The sequence below is a fragment of the Glycine soja genome, chromosome 11, assembly GCF_004193775.1.
Source record: "Glycine soja cultivar W05 chromosome 11, ASM419377v2, whole genome shotgun sequence".
Classification (NCBI taxonomy): domain Eukaryota; kingdom Viridiplantae; phylum Streptophyta; class Magnoliopsida; order Fabales; family Fabaceae; genus Glycine; species Glycine soja.
The window spans coordinates 40,711,174-40,735,531 of NC_041012.1; the positions used below are offsets into that span (position 1 = coordinate 40,711,174).

A 24,358-nucleotide genomic window follows, 5' to 3' on the forward strand; every position below is an offset into this window, starting at 1 on the left:
TAAAAATCAATTAAGCATATTACTTTTAACAGTAATTTCATCGTTACATAATATTTTTCCTTTCTTCGTTTCAGTTAGTTTTCTTATTTTGAGCTTAATTTTTGTATAGCGCAAAAGTTCAATCAATAAGAAATTATCATAAAAGTGAATAACTTATCACTTATGATAAGTTCAACAAATTGTGATTAAACCTCTTTATATAGTCTCTTCTCACTTTAGTATATGAATAATGAATAGAGACTATTTTTTCTCTTCTCTCTTTTTCCTTAGATTTGTGCAATTGAAATAACTTCTAAGCCGTGCGGGCTCATCAATCAGAGTTATAGACAGAGATGTCTGTGATTATTGAAGTATATATGTTGCTTTCTTCCAATAAATGAATTTTGGGGAGAGACAGGGAATGAGAGAAAGGCATGTGAATTTGCATCGTTGGGGAAAGCAAAAGTCCTATATTTGAATCCCCTTCCTTCAAGTTTCGTGGCGTTTACTTTGTTCTTGCATGCAATGTAGGGACGGCTCTCTAGACGATGTGCCACACAAGTCGGATCCATGTCACAATAAATATATGAAAAAATTTATCTTTTCAAGTAACAAAACATTTCGGCAACATCAAAGAGTCAAGATAAAAAGCTGTTTCCTTTCAATTGTGACTACTAAACTAAAGTCGGATTAATTATTTTCTAAAGGGACTTGCATCCCAAAAACAAATTAGCAATGGAACAACATCAAAAGAGGGTAGCACATCAAAGATCTAATGCCTCCAATAGTATCAAATGAAGCGTGTAAAAATAATATAAAGAGAGAGAATGATTTTCTCGAAATAATAATGTTTTAAATTGTAATAACAATTACGGCTATAATAATTAACTGGTAAAATCTTTAGTACTACAAGAAATTATCGCTTATGCGACTGTAATTACAGTCACAACAAAAATTGATATATTGCGGCCGTAGCTAAGACCCTAGATGGGAATTTAAAAGAATGATATATAAATTAATGCTAATCTTTCTTTAATTACTAGAACTAGTATTGTATTGTATTTACTTTTTCTTTTATTGAACGGTAACCATAGTCAATATTGAGTGGGTCCTAATCTTATTGTTGTAGCCACCGAATGTATTTTTGTTTGATATGATTCGAATTATCGTCGTTTGCATGTTAATTCGTCTTATTCTAAAAATTTACAATCAAGATATTCAAAAAATGGCTTCTAATAGTGTTTCAACTTTTAAATACAAAAATTAAAGATCAATAAATGTGTGAATCAATAAATACGTAATTGTTTCAACTTAATCAATGATCTTACGTAGTTGAATTAAATATTTGAAGAAAAAAAATTGTATCTCATAACATTTATGTTTAACTTTTTGTATAATTGTCTTCCATAAAAAAAATACTTTGTGATTTTTTACCAAAAAATATGAAAACTAAACGTACATGCATGTTTAAGTGTTAACATTTTCTTTTTGACAAAAGTGTTAACGTTAAGTTTAAGTTAAAATTGGCAAACTTAATTTTGAGTAGTTTTTATTTTATAAACTGAGTTTGCAAAACATTGGTCTTACTATTATAAATATTTGGTTTCAAACAAACTATAAGTGTGTCATCATATATTTTGAGGCTAAACAAACATGTCAAAAAATTGAGTTTACTCTCCAAATCAAATTTGGAGCACCATAAATTAACAAGACTTTTTTTTACAACGTAAACAAGAACTCAAACATAACCTTATTTGTTGACCCAGCATGTCATAAATTTATTCCTATACTATATTAGAATTTAAACTTGGAGAATATGACCTGACTCTTTTAATTTTATATTCTGAATATTATCTTTCTTCTCTTATTTTGAGATACATTTCACACATTTCTCCCACAACTTCGTCTTACTACTTTCTTTTATATATATTCATTTCTTTTATCTCTATTTCTATGTTAAATTTAAACATTTTTAAAATATAAATAATTAAAAAAAATAATTTTTTATTATAATTTAAATTATTTGTTGTAAAAAAATAAACTTATATATTCAAAATATTTATTAAAATTTTAATTATAATATTTTTTATTTACTCAACATTCTAAAATACAAGTTTTTAGTTTTTACTATTTGGCACGCTAACTTAACGCAAAGGATTAATTATGTTTTCCAAAGAATTGGACGCCACTTTTTTGTGTGTTGAAGGACGCGACTGTTAATTCCACTTATTATCATTTACATAAAGTTAGAGACAGCATAAATAAAAGTTAAGTTGATTAGTGATTGATGTGAGGAAACCAAGCCTTTGATTAAACAATTACCTTTATATATGGTTTAAAGCTGCTTCCCGAATAGTATCAGACTTTATGCTTGAAATTTGCTTTAGATTAGAAAAGACAATAAATTATATACTTATTTTTATAAATTGAAATAAATTAAATTAAAAAAATATTATTTTAATTTATCAAAATAATTTAAGTGCTGATATTTAAAATTTTGAAAATATTAAGATTTGATCAAAACACTAGAAAATTATTTTAACAATAATTTACTGATGTTTTTAAATTCATTGTTCACGCCCGTAAAATATAAATCGTTTGTATAACAAATATGTTGGATATATAGGTTAGTGATTTATGACAAAATCAAAATATACAAGTGGAATGAAACTCTCATATTACAACAAGTTAATTTTAAAAGGTTAAAGTTAGTTTAATAATTGTTAAACTTATTGGACAGTTCCTTATTGGATGTTGTCATTAAATCATCTGAACATATTGAATCTTAAATTTTCATACTTGAAATGTCTGATTTTTTATATAAGAGATGTGTGTATTAAATACCTCATGTCAAGTGATATAATTAAATTAGTAAGGAACAACATGCATGTGGTAAGACATTCCTAATTTTTACTTCCAAATCATTTTTCTTTTTATTTCTTGCTATAATTGCAATGTATATACGTTTTCCTACTCATACTCGAGCAAAAACCCTTTGATTAGGGTGTCTCCAAAGCTGAATTTTAGAGTTAACATTTTCTCTTAATTCCTTAATCAAAACTTCATAATATTAAAAGAAAATATTTATAGAGATAATGTTTTGAATTGGACAATCTTTTGTACATCTCTAATAAACACGTATATATAAGACTAAATTTAGCAAGGAAAGACGTGAGAAGAAACTTTAATATAAATTTATCTTGGTAGAAAAGTTTATTTCCTCGTTTGTAGGAGTTCTTGCATTAATAGATATTTCATCATATATGTCTTGTATAACCTAGATATCAGACACATGAGCAACGGAATAAATAACTTATGTGTTGTAGAGCTTCACCTTCCTTTCATAAATTCAATTTTATTATTAAAAATCCTAAATGCTCTCTTAATCTATGTTAAGTGACTTTTTTCTCATAACTTTCATAATTTGACTGGTAAGTTTATCATTATACATTTATACAATATTTTTACTGTTTTTATATAAAAAGCTAAAGTTTTTTAAGTCTGAGGTGGGTTCTCCGCGGATTTTCCTAAATCTAATATTGTGAATAACTAATGTTAGCTACTAAAAATAAGTCAACTGCAATTTAGCCTATATAACTAAAATTTATAAAAATAAAGGTATGATAAAAGAAAATGAGAAGAAAATAGGACAAAATAATATGTGTAAGACAAATTAAAGTGATTTAATGAAGAAAAAAATATTAAATAATAAATTATAGAATTTATTTGTTAATTTTTTTATTTTGAATTAAATTAAATTCTTTAAATAAATATTTATTTTTTACAAAATTAAAACTATAGATTGGAAGAAGATTTATAAAAATAAAGAATTAAATTGACTGTAGTTAGTTTAGTTCGGTTCCCAGTGAGGGAATGCCAGCCATCTTGCTCCAGAGTGCGAGTATGAGAAAATTCAAAAATGTCATTCAGGAAAATCGTCGAACACTTTCAGTACCGTCGCGGCACACTCTCTTCCTTCTCGCGTCCACTTGCCACCCATTCCCCGCAACCAGCGGAACAAAACCATGACCCTCACTCCCTAATGAAACAAGACCCAATCGAAATCTGCACTTCCCTATGGGTCAAAACCTTCTCCTCCTCCAACCTCACTGGCTTCCTCTCCAACTTCGACCTCTGGCTCCTCGCTTACCAACGCTCCTGCGCCCACGCAACGGGAACCTTCCCTCCCCGTAACGCCGTCCACACCCCCGTTCTCCACTCCCTCCGTAACGCCGTCATCCGCATCCGTTTCGAATGGAACGACAAAACCAACCCTCTCTTCCGCGCCCCCAACGACGCCGCCTTTTCGAAGCCCCTCTCCAAACGCAAGCTCCGCGCCGCTATCCAATCCGACAAGCCCTGCTTCCAGGACCGCGTCGTTCAGGAGATTCTGTTGATGATCCTCGAACCGGTTTTTGAACCCCGCTTCTCCCCCCTAATCGCACGCGTTTCGACCCGGTCCAAACGCCCACACTGTTATTCGAACAATTCGGAGTAACTTCGCAGGGTACCTTTGGTTCCTCAAAGGGGACTTGACCGAGTTTTTGGACCGTGTGGATCCGAATGTTGTAATGCGTTACCTCGAAAAGGGTACCAGGGATAAGAAGATTTTAGGGTTGATAAAATCTGCGCTTGACGGGGAGAATGAGAAATTGCGTGATGTGTCGCTCAAGGAAGAGAATGTTGATGAGTTGAGGAGGTTAAAGAAGAGGAGGGCTACTAAGAAGAGGATTTTGAAAGATAATGAACCGAAACCCGATCCTTATTGGTTGAGAACGTTTTTCAGTTTTTCTCCTGAGGAAGCTGCTAAGGTGCCTGATTATGGCCATTGTGGGATTTTAAGTCCTTTGCTTGCTAATGTTTGTCTTAATGAGTTGGATCATTGGATGGAGGAAAAGATTGTTGAGTTTTTCAGGCCGTGTGCGTTTGATTCCATATGGAAGCATTCGATTCATAACCCTGCATGACCAGAGTTTGTTCCATCCAGTGGGAGAGAAAAGACTAGGAAGATGGGTTATGTTAGGTTTGGAGGGCATTTTTTGATTGGGATCCGAGGGCCTAGGGAGGATGCTGCGGAATTGAGGAAGAAGATTGTTGCATTTTGTGAGAGTGTGTTTGGGGTGAGGTTGGATAATTCGAAGCTGGAGATTGAGCATGTTACCAGGGGGATACAGTTCTTGGATCATATAATATGCCGGAGGGTGATACACCCTACCTACCTTGCGTTACACTGGTTCTGGAGCGAACATAGTGAGTGAAAAGGGTGTGGGGACTTTGCTTTCTGTTACTGCTAGCTTGCAGCAATGCATTCGCGAGTTTAGGCGGCTTCAGCTTGTGAAAGGTGATAAGGACCCCGAGCCACTTCCGTGTAATCCTATGTTGTATTCGGGTCAAGCTCATACGAATTTTCAGATGAATAAGTTCCTTGAGACCATGGCTGATTGGTATGGGTATGCTGATAATCGCAAAAAGGTTGTTGGCTTTTGTGCATATGTTGTTCGGAGCACTTTGGCCAAATTGTATGCTGCTAGGTATAGGCTGAAGTCCCGTGCCAAGGTGTATGGAATAGCTTCAAGAAATCTCAGCCGTCCTCTGAGGGAGAGCAGTAACAATTCTGCACCTGAATATTCAGATCTTTTGAGGATGGGGCTGGTTGATGCAATTGAAGGTGTTCAGTTTTCGCACATGTCTTTAATTCCATCTTGTGATTATACTCCATTCCCAAGAAACTGGATCCCGGATGAGAGGGTGTTGCATGAATATATAAAACTTGAAAATCCCAAGTTTTTCTGTGAGTTGCTTAGATCTGTTGAGCAAAAAGGTTTAAGTCTGCCTCAAGATGAAATATCTCAAATGGTATGCGACTACAAAACTCTTGGGGTTCGTTATTTTCAATCTAACAAGGATAAAGAAATAAAATCTGAATTGGAGGAGATAACTGAGTAAACCTGGCAATGATCTAAAATTAGTGGTATCTTCAATATCAAGGTTCTGCTTCCAAATTGGTGTGATCTGGTATGGTAGAAATATGGTTTTGTGCATTGTTGAGCCATTTTTTATGTTGAACACTTAAGGGTGAAAGACCTTCAAATACTAGTTTCACGAGAAACATTAGTCCATGACTCCATGTTAACATTATCTACATAAAAGTCAGAATACGTCCATTTGATGGGTGCACGGCTCAGATGGCAGCATTGCAATTAACTACCGAGTACTGACAATTTGGAACATGGCAACAGGTACAGACGAATTTTTTAACATTGTTGAATTGCTAGTAATTGGTGAATTTTTTTCGTAAGAGTTTTATAAGAACTGAAGTTGAGATTCCTTGAGGCCATGGTTGAAATTGTTAATTGAAGAGGATGTTTTACAATTACAATATATTAATAAAGATTTGTTTGCTGGTTATGTCACCAGGGAAGCACTGCTTACAAACTTGTATCTGAATCTCTGCTGAATGTTTGCCAACAGATTTCAAGTAATATTAATGAAATATTTAAGAATAACTTTTTGCATGGGATACTAGGATATGGAAGGTATCTTTTGGAATAGAAATTAAAAGAGGCAATTCGGTCTACTAGTAAATTTTAATGGTTGCAGGCTAAATTTTATTGGACATTTGTAGTTGATAATCTTTAGTATTTGTAATAGCTGAAAGTCATATATATTAGGATTCTCCTCCCGGAACCAAAATATGTTACTGGTTATATATTTTCTATAACTTAATAACAAATCTCTGCTTTTTGTTTATATTGTTTTTGCTGTTTTTCTTTAAATTGGGTTTCGTATAACAGTTGTAGACTGAAAGTATCTCATTATGCCTGTCTAGCATTGAAATTTTTAGCACAGTTTAGCTTACCTACAAAAATAACTTGACTCTCAGATACAAATGTTAATTAGGATTTAATAAAACTTAATTATTCCCTTACTTATCACTGAGTAAAGATGGATCCAACATATTTGGTGCTTAAGTTTAGCTTTCAATGTTTGAAATTTTTATGTAATATCAATTATTTATATTAATCAATCATTTTGTATATAAGGTGATTTTGTGCTTAAACATATGCTGATTTTCTTGCGACTGCTTAAACTGTTTCCCAAATTAGATTAATTCAATGAATTTATTCAAAATTCATTCAAGTTAAAATGCAATATAAATACTTAATACATGCTAGGCATTAGTTGTGTAAATATCAATATTTTCTGCCAAAAAGATGCTTTGAAGTTTACCTTGATTTGTATTTTATGCAAATGAATAGTGGTAACTCCATTCGTCTATGGAATTGACTTGGAGATTGCATACAAATGTTTTAAGGCCATATTAGCTGGGACTGTAATTGCTGGGTTGTCTCTATTGTTCTTTGTTTCAATTTTTTTTGTTTGAAGAGTTGTTCTTTGTTTCAATTAGGGGAATAAAAAAACCTTTTAAATTACTTTAGTTAAACCTTTTTTCAAGATTGAAAACAATATACCTGCTGGAGACTATTTCTTCAACGGTGTGTCCTTTAAGTGCCTATGTTTAAAAACAGATCAACTTGTCTGACCGTTATTCCTAGCACATTAATTTGATTCTAAGTTTTAATGTGCTATGCATTATTGAATTAATAACATTAATGCTATTTCAGAAATTTGGTTTCCAGGGAGGTATTTTTTAGTTGGACAGAAACTGCTTTAATTCATGACCTGGAGGAAACCAGATGATTGATGTACAACTTAAAGAGAAGAAAAAATTTCAAGGTATGATTTATCATTCACTGTACCAGTCTTCAAGGAGTTTCCAATTAGATCCATCCCAACTGTGATAGAAACCGTCCTTTCTCACAGACCAATAAACAGAGTGGTGGCCTTTGTCCCTCACGGCATGGTACGCGTCCCAAGTGGTAAACCATGGCAACCACATAGCAGTGCATTCGGAATCTTGATCTGCTGTGAGAGTGTGGTTGTGGCGATGGCCTAGCTTGAGATAAAAGGAAGAACCTTCATCGCAACGAAGTTCCAATTGCACCTTGGGGTTGTTGGGCAGGTCATTTAGTATGTCAACAACTGTGTGTGGCTTGTGACTGTAAGGCCTAGCATTAAGTGTTGATGTGCTCAGACAATATAATGAGAGGAAGAGTAGAAAAAAGGTGAAGAAGGGGTGAGGAAAAACCATTGTTTTGCGTGGATGGGGATGGAAATTTGTCTTTAATAGAGTGAGAGAGGAGCAGGGTGTTATAGCAGTTGAAACGTATGTGGTTGGGGTCTACAGTTTCACGTAATTCCCGGTTGTACCTTTGCCTAAAGATCAAGGAAAATGGTTCCACTTTTGAGGAAAAAGCATTATTATATGCAAGACAAGATTAGAAACCAGCCTGGAGTATCAATCAAATTCAATATATTTAAAGTAGGAAGGACAAGTTTATATTAATCTAAGGCTTAGGTAGTTAAGTTTATTGAATAAGATTTTAATTTTTGTAATGTTTTATGATTATATGATTGTAGTCTCAAATATCCGTCTCTTAACTTAGTTTGACCAATCCGAGATGCACTTCGAGATGGAACACCATAGAGACAGATATATATTTCCATCTGTAAATATCCTCTCTATATTGACAATTGGTTTTTTCGTCTCTACCTGTTTAATTTGGTTACTGTTTCTTGAATTATTGCTCTAAATTTTGTCGGTATATCAAACTTTCCTAGTAGTTATGATTAGAGGTTAAATGATACGTTTACGGACTAAAAATGCTTAAAAATTATGTGTGGAAGGATTAAGAAGATATTTTTAAAATATAGTGATTAAAATGGAATGTTTATGTAACTATAAAAATAAAAAGTAATTATAATTTTTTACACAAATAATACGTTTGAAAAAAAATAGAGACAAGATTAAACAGGTAGAGAAGAAGAAAAAAAATTCATTGCCCCCCTAGATATGTATTCAAATAATATAATTTTCAAATAATTTATCTAAATGATACAAAATATTATTGAAGTGAAAACCTGGCTCCCCTAGATCGGATTTTTCATTGGTATTATTTTTACTTTTTTTTCTATTTTAGGTTGTGAAATCAGTTTCCCTACACCTGATTTTTTTCAACATGTTTTTTTTTAATTTTCAAAAATATATAAAAAATAAAATTTTGATTATTTTAGTTGTTAAATAAAACAATGTGTATTGAAGTTATACAATGAAATTAATTGTAATAAATTTTCCACAATTGACTTCATAGTGAAGGTGTACATGAGATTGCTTGAGAAATTGTGCAACCAAGAATATTGATGAGAATGTAATAGACTGCAAATGTCTAACAATCTAGACATGCGAAAAATTTTCAAAGACCACCCAAGACCTACTCGTATACAAACTAAAATGGTTCTTAGTGATCAACGTCAGAGAAAAAAGTTTAAGTTTTTTCTTATGTTGTATGCTATGCAATTTAAATTTAAATCATTTTAATGATAACTATGACTATCATTTTTGGGGCTAACTTACAATGTATAATTTTAAATCATACTTATTATTTTTCTTAAAAACTTCATACTAATGCTAACAGTGAGGTTTTCAACCAAGTTCCTCATTATATTTCCCCTCTTATTTTTAATGAAATACCGTAATTATCTTCCTATAAAAAACAACAACTTAATACTAATTAACACAAATAATTTAAAAAAATAGATTATATCCTTTTATTTTAGAAACCAGAAGAAGAAAAAACAAAAATTCACATTGAGAAACCCTGAACCCGATATCTCAATGTAAAACAGAAAAGAAAGAAAAAAAACATAAAACCTGTGAGAAATCGGGTAAAGGGGGGTCAAATTCTAACTATGAATAGTTTTTTATATGATTTGGATAAATAATCTAAAGATTGTGTCATTTATGCAGATGTTTTTGTCAAATGTATTATTTTATTCATATAAAAGATTTGGTTTCAATGGGATTGTTCAGTCGGATGAATCAGCTTTATTCATTACATGGAGAAAACCTTGAATAATGATTGATACAAGTACAACTTAAGAATAAAACTTTTCAAGGTATGATTTTTATCATTCAGTGTACCAGGGTTCTACAAGCATCCATTTAGATCCGTCAAAGCTTTGGTAGAAACCATAATTTCTAATCGACCAATAAACGGTGTGATGGCCTTTGTCCCTCTTGGCCTTGTACGCCTCCCATTCGGTGAAATAAGGCAACCAGGTAGCAGAACATTCAAAATCTTGATCCTCTGTGTTGAGATTGTGGATGGTGTAGTGATGGCCTAGTTTGAGGAAAAAGTAAGAACTTTTGTTGCAACCAAGTTGCAATTGCACCTGGGTTTTCGTGGGCAAGTCATTTCGTATTTCGATTGTAACGTTTTGTGACCTACCAAGTGCTGATGTGATCAGAAAATGGAATGAGAGGAAGAGTAGAAAGAAGGTGAAGAAGAAGCAGTGAGGAAAAGGCATGATTGTTTTGCATTCGTTGATGGTGATGGAAATTGGTCTTCAGCGAGTAGTTGTTATTTTTTAACGTTTTAAATTTGATATCAATAGTAAATGTAACTTAACAAAATTTGCTGTTAATATGATTAAAGAGAAACTTAAAACTGATATTTTCCTTAAAAGATAACCCTTTTTATGTATTGTATCTTTTATTGTGCCCACATGCATGATTTTAATAAGATTCTTTAATCAAATTAGCAGCAAATTTTTTTAAGCTACAATTACTATTAAATAATGATTATTTTAGACCGACATATATAATTTCTCAATGACGAGGGGTGCCATATCGATTTTAGATAGTGTTTCTATTAAATGATTTAATTAATTTAGAAAGTATTTAATTAGTTAGGTCCACTGTGGCAAAACTTAAATATAATTGTTTAAGTCATTTTGGTGTCTTCAAATTGGTGTTATAAAGAAACTAAATATATTTAATTTCTTGAAAGTATAAAATAATGCTAAGCAAAACACTCTTTAATACATATTGTTATTATTTAAAATTTATTAAAAATTAATAGATGAAGATCAAAACTCATTAAATATGAAGTAGGAGCTAAAAATATTATCATTTAAATAATTTTTTAATCAATAGTGAAGAATCTATTATAAATAAATAAATTATTATAAATCAACTTACAAATCCACCTATAAATTTAAGTTACACATGTCAAATTTATTGTATTTTTTTAAGACTTGAAATATCCTTGTCACATATAATGATTTAGATAACACATGTTAAATACACAATAATTTCTAGATTAAATTATAATTTTGATTTTCTTATTTTCTCAAATTTATAATTTTAGTCTCCTTAAATTTTAATTGTATTGGTGATTTTGGTCCTCCTAATAAGATATTAATAAATAATTCTGATTAATTAAATTATTAAGTTGATTATAAATTAATTAAAATCATTAATAATAAAAATTATTAATAATCTTAATTCTCTACAAACACCTCTCCCAACTTCACTTGCGTATGCAACTCCACGTAACAACACTACATTAGCTTTAATAGTCTTTTCTTAAATTTTTTTATGATTAATATTTTTATTTTAATTTATAATTAATTTTATATCTCTAATAATTACAATTATTAGTTAATAATATACCAGAAGAACCAAAATTATCAATTTATAAAACTAGGAGATAAAATGTTACAATTAAAAATTAAGGGATCAAAATCATGAATTTAAAAAATTAGGAGACCAAAATTACAATTTAACCTAATTTGTATTTTATAATTGAAATTTTGTAATTAATGAGTTTAAATAGTTTCCTTTTATTATATACATTTGAATTTTGAATTAATTTTTATTCTATAATTAAAATTTTGTAATTAATGAATTTTAAATAGTTATCTTTTATTATATACATTCGAATTTCGAATTTGAAAATTTATTGAGTAAATTTTTAATAAAGGTAACTATTACACGTTTCTTATACATATTATATTATAGTAATCTGAAATTTCTTTTCAAATGAATTTTTAATCTCTTATTATTATTAAAACGAAGAAGTTCGGCTTAGAAATTATTTTGTCTTTTATTATGTGCAAATCACAATAAAAAAATTCACGTAAATCATATGAGATATTGATATTATTTTTAAAACAAACTGTATTGATTACTGCAATTAAGCAATCCTTTATTGCATTATTAATTAATTCCTTTAATTTTCATCATTAATTAGAAAGTAGTCAAATAGAACTAAAGAAAAATTATATTTAATAATCTTCTCTTATTATTAAAGCGAATAAGTTCTACAGAGAATTTATCTTTTTTTTTTCTTTGCATGCAAATTCCACTAAAATTTCTCGTAAATCACATAACATATTGATATTACTATTAAAATAATTTGTATTGATTACTGTAATCAAATTTTCTTTGATTACATAATTAATAATGCATTTTAATTTTCATCATTAATTAGAAAGTATTCAAATAGAAATAAAATAGAAAATTTACATTTAATAACACCCCACTATTTTTAAGCCTAAAAATTTTATAATTTTTAGGATGAAATGTTCTTATAAAATAATTTTACATTAATATGAATTAATTTAATAATTTATTAAAGTGTATAAATAAATTTTTAACTTAATGTAATATAAATATGATTTAATGTCATAATTAAGCTTTGTTTTATATGATATAATTTATTTTAAGTTAAACCTTTTTATAATTATCCCAACAATAAATACATAACAAATGTATAAAGTTAAGAAGTTAATAATTCTTAATAGAATTTTAATATAGAAAATTAGTAATCATTAATTACTTATACATTCAAATATTTATTTAAAGTTATACTACATCTTTAATTCTTAATATTTGTGGTTTGTAAATCCCGAGAGGATAAAAGAAATGTACATGTATAATTGGAGAATAAAAAATGTACAAATCCATAAACTTTAATTCTTAGACTTTAGTTTGTAGATTTCAACGTTACTAAATTTGTTCGTGGAATTAAAAATATCATCGAATATCGTAATTTAAAACAAAGAGTTTGACTTTTTCTGTCTTACAAAGTAGAAGGAATTTTGAAGATGAATGTTATGTATTTGAATTTTGAGAAGGATATTTAGTTACAAAATATAATTTGACTTCTATGTAGAAAATTCAAGTATCTTCAAGAAAGTGTATATTTTTTCATATGTAACTACTATTATATAATGAATATATTTGTTTTATTGGTTAAAATAACTATTTATAAATTGAAACCTCTTCATTCATGTGTTTTTGTTAAGTTTGATCACTGAAATCTGTCATTAATTATTTTTTAAGAGTTATGAGTGATTCACAAATTTAATCAAAATGGTTAGTAATTTTGAAAGAAATGATAAGTGAATCGCCAGAAATGATTAGGTGGTCATAATCACCGCATCATCCATCATCCTAATAAAGATTGGGATTATAGAAAACATTTTAATTCTGAACTATCTAATAATTTCTCCTGTATTGCATTGATAACCAATTAGTTTTTATAAAACAAAATACTTAACATTGCACAAATTTGAGTGGCAAAAGCAATGCATGACTTCCTCTTTTGCTACTTTTTTATAAATTATGAAAAATGTTGCATTCCAAATGCAGTAGGTCTTCATCTACGTTCTCTTTCCCAAAGAATGAGAAACAACATGAAAAATCAAAATTTAGAGCATGTGATTTGAGAATTCGTCTCCTACGGGTTGTCAAAGTTATTACTTTTTCCTGATAATAAACATTGTTTATACACCATTTTCCCCCTTTTTTATAAAAAAAATAGTAATACAAATTTACTCATTGTCTTTCTCCTACCTTTCTTTCATTGAAAATGATTTTTTTTTGCATATTTATTTTTCTTTCTTTCATTGAAAATGATTAATATTTACAGTTTTTTTTTTCAGTCGTCATTTGAATTTTTAGAGCAAGCTATCTTTTTACAAAGAAAGTCACTATTTGTAGCTACTTCATTAATTTAGATTTATACATGTTTTATATTTTATGATTCTTATTTTCTAATTTTCTCCTATTTTATATTTATTGTTTTGTATACGAAGAAATAATTTTAATTTTGTATTGTAGCTGAATGTAACATGTTATTGTAACGTAGCTAAAGTATACATAATTTTTATCACCTATTATTGTAAAAAAAATTATAAAATAAGGATATGCTCCGGATTTGGTGAAAGGATCCTAGCAGAGTCATGGCTATGGGAAGGCCAACGAAGCCATTGCCTAAGACCTCCTCCAAGCTCTTAGTTCATAATAGTTTATTTTTGAAAAATAAATTAAAATAAATATCATATTAATTTTAAAATTTTTAGTAAGCATGAATTTAATATTAATTATCTTAAATTTGTTTGTGAAGCAAACTTATTTAAAGAATACTAACAAAAAAAAATCAATGTTTTATTAGCAATATTAAAGTATATTAAAAAAAATCATTTTTTTACATGCCTCCAATGTTTACATAATATAATATTATTAATAATACTAGTAATTGTTTTCATTCTTAAAAGAAAATCAAAATTAATTTATTTAAATTAGCTTGAGATAAATTATATTACAAAGATATTGGTTAAATGAATGAATATCAAATGAGATGTTTAAATTATTTGATTATTAAATTTTAATTAATAGTTTTTTAAATACAAATTAAAATTTGCCTAAGCCCTAAAGAATTTTAGACATGACCCTGGATCCTAACTAAATTTGCCTAAGCCCTAAAGAATTTGATTTAAATACAAATCAAATTTGAAGAGCTCTTTGGTCTTGACCCGCATGCGGTGCTCCTCCACGAACGCCGTCACCTCCGTTTCGTACGAGACGGTGCGTCCGATGGTGGCGAAGCGGTGCTCCTTCTTGTTCCTCTGCTTGAGCCACACGAACCCCGTGGGGCGGTTGTAACCCATCTCCACGATGTTTTCCAGCGGGAGCAAGCCTCTCGGGAGAAGAATCTCGTCTAGGAGGAGACGTGACTTTTGCATGCACAATGCTTCGCCCTCGTAGATCTCAGCTTCTTCGCGGTGGTGCTCTATTTTTGCGGGAAGGGAACAACAACGTGTGAAAATATATTTAAGGTTTGCTAGAATTAGAAATGAAATGAATTTCCACCAGAATCATCTTTGAAATGAGTTAGTTATTTCGTAGTCAGTGAGAGAGTAAAAGCTAATTAACTTATTCTTAGCACAAAGATTCTTTTATAGTTTCCTTTGTTCTGAATTCAGCTTTTGGGCCTTGATTCATGTGTGTTAGCTTTGTGGGGCGGGGTGCTTTTGGGTTTCTCTTTGCAGTGGATCGGCTCATAGTCCGAGCCTATATCATAACAGTTGTCCCTGAGTTAAGATCTCTTGAATACAAGTGATGCTAGCTTTAGTGGTGAAGTTGAAATATTCCTTATAACAATTGTCAATTGTCCCTAAGTGAGTATCTCTTGACCTCTTAGGTACAAGTGATGTTGACTTAAGTTGTGAAGATGAGATCTTTTCTATAACAGTTACCCTAAATCGATATTGCTGAAATCAACTTAAGTTGTCAAGTTGAGATATTATGATAATGATTACATTAATTCTTTGCACAATCTACAACAGCAAGAGCACAATTCAATGAATAGTTTTTTTTGGCAAAATCAGATAAATCCAAAAGAGAAGAAGGAAGACATATTCTTGCTATCTTGTAATTGGTTGTCAACTTTTCTCTATTAATAAAGAATTGTTCTTCTCTCTCTCTATATAAATCAATTTTAATCTCCTTCACACCTATTTAAAAGACAAATCCATCTACTAGACTCTTATCTTTCTTTGTTTTCTAACCTCTTTTATGGGGTCATTAATCATTTGATGATTCCCCCTACATTATAGAAAGATACTTCTGGCACTTGCTACATCAACTTCCATTCACATACAATAAATCAGGGTGTGCCCTTTTGGTTCTTCCTGAACTGGACAATTTCTTCACAATGGTTCCATCACTGCTCTTGAGATTGTGTCTGTACTCCACTGCCACCTGTTCAAAAACTTCCACCTCAAACATGTTCAACTTCAGGTTGGGCTCCATGTGATCTCTAACAAATGCAAAAGGCAATTGGTCTCTTGGGTTAAATGCCTCCAACTCATTGAATATGAGGCAGGAGAAGAGGTTACTGCCAAGTCCATGTCTCCTTAATATCAAAGCACTATCTGGTACATCTGCCAAAAACAATTAAAAGAGATACCACAATTTTGTAGGTATAAAAGATATGGCATATAGGAGTGTTTATTAATATTGTCCCTCTTATTGTTTATTATTATTTTTATTTAAATAAATTTTATCTGAAATGTCATTCTTTTTTATTAATCAAACCAATAGTAATTTAAAAAAGTTTCATGTAATTGAATTAAACATATCATATGCAAATATTGGATGACAATGAGCACTCCTTTATTTTCTGTATGGGCCTTGTTAGGAACATGGATGATAAACAGCATATGCAAAATGACAACGATGGATGATTAAGCCAAAGGAAAAAGTTAGGTACAAGATGCATGTGAGTCTCACCCATTATTGTTTTAAAGACTGAACTACTATTGTTAGCAAAATATGTAATGTAACAAAAAAAAGGAACTACTTAGATGGCAAGATCCAATACTTTTGGGACATATTTGACGATCTAACAAAAACATGAGCTACTTAGATGGCAAGATCCAATACTTTTAGGACACATTTGACGGTGTAACAACTACAACTTGTGGACCATGATTTTGGTGATCTACTTTGATTATTGAAATTTAATGCAACTATCTTCCTACTCGAATCTGAAATCTTGTGTAATCATAAGAAAACTGAAATCTTAGGATTGCTTCCTTGTAATTGAAAGGAAACATCATCCAGTGGCAACATAACTTTGAATAGGTGTCAGCGTCCTCAACTAAGACCTAGGATAAGTTTCATAGTTCCATGTAACCAAAAAGAATTGGTTAATGACAACTAGGCTGACAGAAATGAACTAAGTACCCCATATGGAAGAAATCTTTTTGTCACAAGCCTTCACCACTAATGACATTGCAAGGCTTTCGGGCCATATTGTATTTATGGTCAATGGCGATGCAAAAGTTCTCACGTTCCCTAAACTTATAAATGTCGTCACGCTCTCCCAGATTGCAACTTAAATTTAAGTGTATATTTTTTCCGTTCCAGGACGTTTAAGGTTATGACACATGTACTAAGAAATGTAATTAATTTTTTGAATTTCATAAAAAATATTATACCACTTCCTAATATACCATTTATCTCTCTAATAACTACTCATTTACTCATATTACTTTAATTTACAGTACTCTGATTAAGTGTAACAGATTCCCATAATAAATAATAAATGTTCATGTTACACCCTTTCATCTTCCGTACTTCAACAAGAAAATATAAACTAAAACAGAGGGAGTATTTGTTAAAGTCAAGAGTACGTGATAACCTTTTCTATGGTTGATGCCATAATATCCTTAAATATGAGTCATGAATTTGTATTGGTTTAAAGTTTAAGTTCACTTTCCGTGACAACAAATTGTCACAAGCTTAAGCTATCTCAATCAACTTTCATGGTGCATTGTTTCAAATATTCCTAAAGATGGACATTTCTTGATGTAACAATTGAAATTTGTAAGTAAACAAAGTTTGCAATTTTGCATAACAAATGAAGGCCCATAATTCATGCTAGAAATTAACATTAAAAAAAGTGTATAGTTACCTGATGCATAGGGCTGTTTGTTGGGACTCCATGGTTGCAATCCATTCTCACAGTAGGTCTCCATTTGCTCCTTCAAGGCGTTGACATCCAACAATTTCTTCCACCTTGCAGATGCCATTGCTTCTTCCATGGTATGAACATAATAAGGGTGTTTTGATATAGCCCATGTCTACATTATCAGATATAACAAGTGAATGAATCAACAACAACGGATCAACCCTTAGTTGCAACTTTGCATCTATCCAAATGCTGAATTGGGAATTTGGGAATAGCCTATGGACTATAAATACTTTGGTATAACCGCATTCATTTCTGGGTTCTGATACAAATTCTCTTTTGTAACCTTTACAATCCTCCATACACCTATCTTGTATTCTCTTGAATTTATTGAACCCAATCCCTGATGTTCAAGACCTTTTAGGGTAACAATCGTCTACAAACATAAAAAAAACACACTTCTTGCAATGTATTGGACCCAAGGCCCTTCGGTTGACGGATTTTGTCATGATCATTTGAAGACTTCTGAAACCACAACCACACTGCCACACTTCTCCATCGCAATTCGATCTACAGCAAGAGAAAAAACATATAACATAAGTGAATTACTATGAAATATTAAACTAAAAAAATGACATGAAAATGAATGATTTATGTCTTTTAATTTGCACTCAACAAATATTGTCGTAAAATCAAATACATAAGTAACAAAATTTAAAATTAATTATAATGTCAACTGTTGATTTTCTTATTATTGTCATAATTGTATCTTATCCTCTAAAATTTATTTCTTTCGCGGGGTCAAATTGGATGATTTCATTGGTACTATGATCTAATTAATGTAAATAATCTCTGTATTTTTTCATATTGACGAATATCAGTGACATGTTATAACCAATCAAAAGTTGATGGTTGGATATTTCTAGGGTGAATTGAGATCTGACTAGTGAATTCACGTGTAACTAACCAGACTCACTAATTGGAAAATTATTCAGAAATCCGCATGGAACTTCCGTGCTATCATTTTGATGATCAAAATAGGAAAACCTCAAAAGGGTGTTGAGATTCCCCCCAAAACTATCAGCATTCCCCTGCATATGCCGCAGAGCGGTAAATTGACCTCAAGGGATTTTATTTAGAAACTAATTCTCAATAAGGATTCATTTTGAAACATTTTCAAGATCTATTTTACACATATTTTGCAAAAAAGGAGCAGCGAAACACATTATATTTCGCAGAGAGGAATAACGAAACACTGTATTTCGCCTGTACGGATAACGAAACACAGCATATGCACAGGCACGCCAGTTAGCTTGGCGAAACACACGGCCCAGGATAATGATTTGGCCCAATTTACGGAACAATTAGGGGAAGTGGAGCTGAAGAATATTTTGATTAAAGAATTATTATTACTGTTGCTGATGCGTTTTTTGAAGGGACACGATTAGAGGAAATTCAATTGCAACCTCGCTCAATTTGCTGCTTTAGGTATTTTTTTTATAAAATCAACCCAGTTCTATCTACTATCTAGCATAGTAAGTTTTTATATGTATTTTTAAATTTAAAATAAATTAACTTAAAAAGTTATAAATAAAAATTAAATCAAATAAATTTTTTTTATCTTTTTTGTAAGTCTTTTATAAAACTTTTTAAAATATTTTTTTAGAACAATTTTTTGAATTCATTAAGGTTAGAGAGATTTCAAATTATATAATAGCTATACCAACTATTATATTATTTAATAATTTTTTTTATAATTTGAAATCAAAATTGACCCTTAGATTGAAAATTCATATCATATACAACATATATACACAAGTTTTTAGAAATTTTGAAAACTTAAGAAAAATTCATATTAAAGTTTAATTTATTATAATGCATAAATTTTCATTTTATTTTAATTTTTCATCTACTACAACATATTGATCAAAGTTTATAATAAAAATGTAATTCCTGCTTGTATCCATGACATTATATCAATGGAAAGTATCTTATTATGATGCATGTAAAAAAATTTATAATAAAATGTTTTTAACATATCACTCTTAATATATAAAATAATAAACTCATTCAATCTATGGATAACATAGTTAATATTAAATAAGATTTAAGTAAATTTAATTTAAAAAATTACTTTAAATAAAAAATTATAAATATTGTCAATAATATTTTAGAAGCTTCCATGTATTTGAAAAAGAATGTTATCTTTTAATTTGTTATAAGTTAACACTTTTATTGGAGGATGAAATTCTTTTTTATTTTCACTTCTTATCATTATTTATAAAAATGAATAAAGATCCTTGATATTATAATACTCACTAGAACTTATATCTTTTAAAAATTGACATACATAACAATTTGTTAATTCATCCTTGTTCAAGGTTTTAGATTTTAAGGATAAAAAAAATCAAACACGATTTGATAAGATGAAAAATATTCTCATATGGCAGAGGCCTTAGTGCATGATTGTGTGCAGCTATCTAAGCTTGGTAGTTTTCACTCTTGTGTTGTGCTAATAGGTTGGTCAATAGCCTTGCTCATCTAAGCTTTTACTGTTAAAGAAGTGTATTGGCTTGAGGATGTTCCTCCCCAACTACACCCCATTGTATCTGATGATGGGGCACTTCTGGTTAATAAAGCATTGAATATAAAGGGAAAATTAACACCAATGACCATATCTGATATTCTTACTAGCTATCTGATCCTGTACAAAGCTTTTTATTTTCAAAATCAGCACAATTAAGTCTCGGTCAAACTGTAAAATCATATTTTATTAAATTATGTATCTCGCGTAAATTTCTTTATATAATTACATAATTATTGTATGCCGGTAGTTTTTTGTTTTTTTTTTTTGTAAGTTTTGAAAACAATGTAATAAAGATATATATAACAATTAAAAAGAAGTTCATATTTCTGCGTTTTGCCTAGCATTAGCTTGTCGAAGTCGTTCCACGTGACGTTTAAACTGTTCAAAATCGATTTCACGACGGAAAGCTGGGTCTCGTACTACGATGAATTCTTGCCAATGTTCTCTAGCTTCATCTATCCCCAGCATTTGGTGTATAATTGCCTGTAAAATGTTTCAAAAACAAGGTAAGCATGAGCCATATTTAATCCTATATACTTATATAATGTAACTTGTTTCTTATACACTAATAAATAGTACATTTCTATACAATAGATGCAGTACGGGCTCAACCATAAGCTATCAAAACCAATGTCCAAGCCCCCATATTTGTTTTTCTTTTTTTTTTAAAAAAAAAAAGCCCCATATTTGTATGGATTTTTTTTTTAAAAAAAAAAGTTATATATATTAATTGTAAATTTTTAGAACTAAACTCTTTAAAAGAATTTATGAGTGTAAGAATTAAACCACACTCGAAATATTAAATATTATAAAAGGATGAATTCTTATCCAAGTGCACGTATAGTTTATAAAATATAAATAATTATTCATGCTATTAAAATTAATAAAAATAAATTTTTAAAATTGAATTGAACTTATTTGAGTGAACTTATTTACATTCAAATATATATTTAGAAGGTTGAATAATTTAACTATTTTATAAATAAAAGAGTTAACTTCTTATCTTAATTATACAAATTTAATAGCACAAACACTTTGATAATTTCTTCTTTCCTTTTCTCATGTCACATCATTATATCATTCAATAACATGTTAAACTTTTTTTTTATAAAAAAATCTCCATTTTTTTGAAAAACAAATCAAATCTATTTAAACAAAGTTTTGCTTTAACTTATTAACTAGAATGTTGATGCGCTGTAGCGGATCAAAATAGTTTCTTAGTGGGAACAAGAAATAGCATAGGACTAATTATGTTTTTTACCCTTAAAATTTTTACAAATTTCATTTTTGTTCCTAAACAAAAAATTTAGTATTTTTGGTCCATATATTTTCTTACTTTTTTAAACTGATTTAGTCATTATAATTGAGTAATAACATTAATTAGTGATAAATATTTACATTAATAGTCCAATGACTTATCGCATCATCAAGAAGTTTGATGGACAAATTGTGTATAATTTTTTTGATAAATTATACATTTATTCTCTTGTAAACTTGTTTGATATAATTAAATATTCTAAATAGATGAGGTATTAAAAATACGATTTGTTGAATTGCATGTAATTACTCAGCATCAAACTCCTTGAAGGCATGACAAGTTATTGAACCACTAACATGATTGTTAATATTATTATTTGACAACACGAACTAAAACTATTAATAAAAGAAAACTATAGGACCAAATAAATGTTAAAAAATTTGTTTAAGGACTACAAGTGAATTTAAAAAAAAAAGTACATGGACCAAAAACATAATTAACTCAATTATTTACAATATTTTTGTAAAAAAAATAAATATCACAAACTCTTACAAAATATATAATATCATGAAAACAAATCTAAAATTGAAGTTTCTCCAAATTATTATTGTGATTTCAGCATTCTTATACTTTAAAAATGTCAATATTGTCAAAATTTAAAAGGATAAAGTAGTGAAATTAGTATTATTTTTTTTATTTCTTATATTTTTTTTACTTTCATTTAAACAAAATTATCTTATGGGAACAAAACCTATTACGGGGACAAATTTTTTATTTATTTTATATATATAAAATCTAATTTTCCCCACCTCCGCATATAACTTATACTTATTTATGAAAAAAATATATGTTAAAATTAAACCTCCATTTTTTAAAACAAACCAAATCTATTTAAACAAAGTTTTGCTTTAACTAGTTAATTTCCACTCTTACATATATTCATTTAGGCTATTTGTGTCACTATGGCGAAAATGACAAAAAAATGTTTTACCTAGAACATATTTTCAAGAATGCCTTACTTAAGAAGACCTATAATTTTATAGTTTGTTAATGTTAGGTAAGAAAGGAGCCCAAGCATGAAGCGAGCATGTACCTCGAACAGTGGGCGTCGGGCATCTTTCAAGCATTTACATTTCAAGGCAGTCTCTAAATCTTTTTTTCCTCCATGCCAATAAAAGATGTAAGGAATCTCACTTTTCATGGATAATAAAGGAATTCATGCGAACAGTACATTAGGGTCAACCTATCTAATAATAAAGGTTTTGGTAGTTTCATTAAGGTCTTAAGCTTAAACAATTCACTGCCACCATTTGAAAGGAATTCATGACAAATGAACATGTGTTCGTATATCTGGATCTCATGGTCGCCTCAAAGATAAAATAATTTAAGTTTATATTTAAGATTTATCAAAAAAATTTATTATTAGTATTTATAAAATAAAAAATATCTCATATATTGAAAAAATGATACATATATTAATAAAAAGGTCTAATATATTTTTTAAAAATATTTTAAGTCTAGCTCATCATTAGACTAACTCTTGGTCAACCTTAATGTAAAATCTCAACATCGACGACAAATGAACATATTAGGTTGAGAATTGAGATTAAGCATGAATATTTCAGTAGATAGCTAGCCAGATTAATTGCCATTCAATATTGAAAAATCGAAATTCGATACCTTGTAGATGAGCACATCTACAAATAACATTTCAATCTCGTAGGCTTCATGTGGTTTATAACTGGCCTTTTTTAACGCCTGTCTAAGTATATTCTCTGCTTCAACTTCCCTTTCACTGTTTTCCAAATCCTCTACATCTTGCTTCAATGCATCATAACAGAGCTCTTAGTTCAAATATAAGAAAAATATATTATATTAAAATTTATTGAAAATTATAATCTTGTTATATCTTCCTTTTCATTTAATAATTATTGTCTAATTTAAAAATAAGACCTACGAAAATAAATTTCAGTCAGTAACATAAAAAATGTTAAATAAAGAAGGTTACTACTTATCAGCATTCCTGTTTATTTGTTTCCTTTCTATTTCTTCTTCCCTATTTTACTCCTAATTCAAACAAATCATAAATCCTATGGTTAATTTGCAATTGAGTATTTATTCCACCGAGTTTCAGAAAATAATGATACCCTGCAAAGCCACTTTGTTAACTAGTCCATAAATCAGGAACATGAAGAAGCATGTAAAAATAATGTGTTAAACCTGAAGAATCATTAAATCAGGAAATTCTTTCTCAAGTTCTTTTTGAAGGAGCAAGTGCGGTGTCTGGTGCTGATGGATATATACTTGAGCTTCAATGTATGTTTCTGTCTCCAATCTATTCCATGCTCGATAGCCACCATGGACTTCTCTAAGAAAAGATGGATAAAGACTTGGGCACTAGCTCCGCGGGCATGGGCTCAAGCTTGGACTTGGGCCCGGCCGTGGGCTCCGTACCGGGCTTGGGCTTGGGCCATCTTTTTAACACATAAATCAAAAGAGAAAGCCGGTACCAAGGATGGTACACGATATTTTTCCATACTTAGAATCGATAAAATCTCTCATATCCTCCCAACAACTTGGAGCAAGAGAAAAATTACAAAACTTTTCTATTCCTTTTCCTCCACGAAGGGAGAAGAGTAATTTTTCAGATGAATGTTCTTCAAGTTGAAAGCAATATAAATATTGTTAGATAGCTTGTGAAATGTCATGAAGTATTATGATTCTATTCTTGGCAGATAGCTAAAGAAATTAATACTTTTCGTCATAATCCCTTGTTCTACTTTTACACCCCCTTCCACTTATTGAAAAATAATAAGAGATAGGAGGTGTGCAAGTAACCGGAGGTCTGTTTAGAAAAAGTCATGCTTT

The 24,358-nt window shown here is 29.9% G+C and overlaps 2 pseudogenes; one reads left to right on the forward strand and one right to left on the reverse strand.

The window, feature by feature from the left end:
• The first annotated feature begins 3,819 nt into the window (after positions 1-3,819).
• On the forward strand, positions 3,820-8,601 carry LOC114373826 (annotated as a pseudogene).
• Positions 8,602-15,739: 7,138 nt separating this feature from the next.
• LOC114373294 lies at positions 15,740-20,878 on the reverse strand (annotated as a pseudogene).
• Between the last annotated feature and the right edge of the window lie 3,480 nt (positions 20,879-24,358).